The following is a 1,905-nucleotide window of genomic DNA, read 5'->3' as shown; positions in this document are numbered from 1 at the left end:
AATGTTCCTGAGTCAGAAACATCATCCTGTCCACCAATAACTCCAGGTGTTCCACAAAGATCTACCTGATGAATGAATGTTCCTGAGTCAGTGACCGTATCAGGCAGCGTTATGCTTCCTAATTCTGAAATAATCCTGCTGTTTGCAGCATTTCTAACATGCCAGCTGAAGAACATGTTCATGTTGAAGGACTTCCCTGAAGGAAACATGTTGCTGTTTTACTCAGTTTCTATCTGAAGTCTGCTGGTTTATTTTTCCTTCCTGTTTTATTTTATAATAAAGAAACTTTTCTGTCTGGATCCGAACCTCCATCCGGACCAGGACTCCCTGCAGGAGGAGACACGTCCCAGGAGAATACAGAGGATTTATTTACAGACACACTTTCTCTGAAGCAGCAGTGAGCCCAGGTTCCTGCAGTTGTCAGAGGTCAGAGGTCAGAGGTCATGTGGAGTTGAAGTCACTAATATGAACAAATGTGTGTGCTCTAATGTCAGAGAGTTATTCTTAGTCATGAACAGTCAGCTGTGTGAACAGCTGAAACACTGAGGGCTCACAGACCCAAACAGGACTTTTAATTTGAAAAACAGGAAGTTTCATTTTAGGAAAAGGTGTTTGAGTGAAAACCTAATTATTCCAGGAAACTGGATCCAGGTTCCTCAGATCCCTTTGGAACGACGGAACGATGACATGTTGGAGAAAACTGTTGGTGTCTGAGAGTTACCTGCCGTTTGTTTGTTTGTTTACCTGCTGTTTGTTTGTTTACCTGCAGTTTGTTTGTTTACCTGCTGTTTGTTTGTTTACCTGCTGTTTGTTTGTTTACCTGCCGTTTGTTTGTTTGTTTGTTTGTTTACCTGCTGTTTGTGTGTTTGTTTACCTGCAGTTTGTTTGTTTGTTTACCTGCTGTTTGTTTGTTTGTTTGTTTACCTGCTGTTTGTTTGTTTACCTGCCGTTTGTTTGTTTGTTTACCTGTTGTTTGTGTGTTTGTTTACCTGCAGTTTGTTTGTTTGTTTGTTTACCTGCCGTTTGTTTGTTTGTTTACCTGCTGTTTACCTGTTTGTTTACCTGCTGTTTGTTTGTTTGTTTACCTGCTGTTTGTTTGTTTACCTGCCGTTTGTTTGTTTACCTGCTGTTTATGTGTTTGTTTACCTGCTGTTTACCTGTTTGTTTACCTGCAGTTTGTTTGTGTTGTTTACCTGCTGTTAGTGTTGTTTGCCTGCTGTTTGTGTGTTTGTTTACCTGTTGTTAGTTTGTTTGTTAGTGCTGTTTACCTGCTGTTAGTTTGTGTTGTTTACCTGTTGTTTGTTTGTTTGTTAGTGTTGTGTTGTTTACCTGCTGTTAGTTTGTTTGTTTACCTGCTATTTGTTTGTTTACCTGCTGTTTGTTTGTGTTGTTGACGTGCTGTTTGTTTGTTTGTTTACCTGTTGTTTGTTTGTTAGTGTTGTGTTGTTTACCTGCTCTTTGTTTGTTTGTTAGTGTTGTTTACCTGCTGTTTGTTTGTTTACCTGCTGTTTGTTAGTGTTGTGTTGTTTACCTGCTGTTTGTTTGTTAGTGTTGTGTTGTTGACGTGCTGTTTGTTTGTTTGTTTACCTGCCGCCGGCGGCCTCCATGCACTCGGGCAGTGCCAGCGAACAGCCGAACAGCAGGATGTGTCGGTAGCAGGACAGTCTGCTCAGGTAGCTGAAGAACCTGCAACACAACAACCAGAACCCGTCACTGATCGGTGGTTCTGTTTCTTTAAAACAACAACATCTGAGCTGCACCACTAACCACTGCCTCACCGTACCGACACACTTACACCCTGTCCATAAACACAGTAAAGTTATGGACTTAAAGAAGCAGCAGATGGAGTCAAATCTTCACTTTGTCTCCATCGGTCCTCAGCAGAACTCAGGAGACTGTTCCTGC

Source organism: Kryptolebias marmoratus, linkage group LG7 (genome assembly GCF_001649575.2).
Source record: "Kryptolebias marmoratus isolate JLee-2015 linkage group LG7, ASM164957v2, whole genome shotgun sequence".
NCBI classification, from domain to species: domain Eukaryota; kingdom Metazoa; phylum Chordata; class Actinopteri; order Cyprinodontiformes; family Rivulidae; genus Kryptolebias; species Kryptolebias marmoratus.
Note: the sequence above shows the minus strand (reverse complement) of the source record.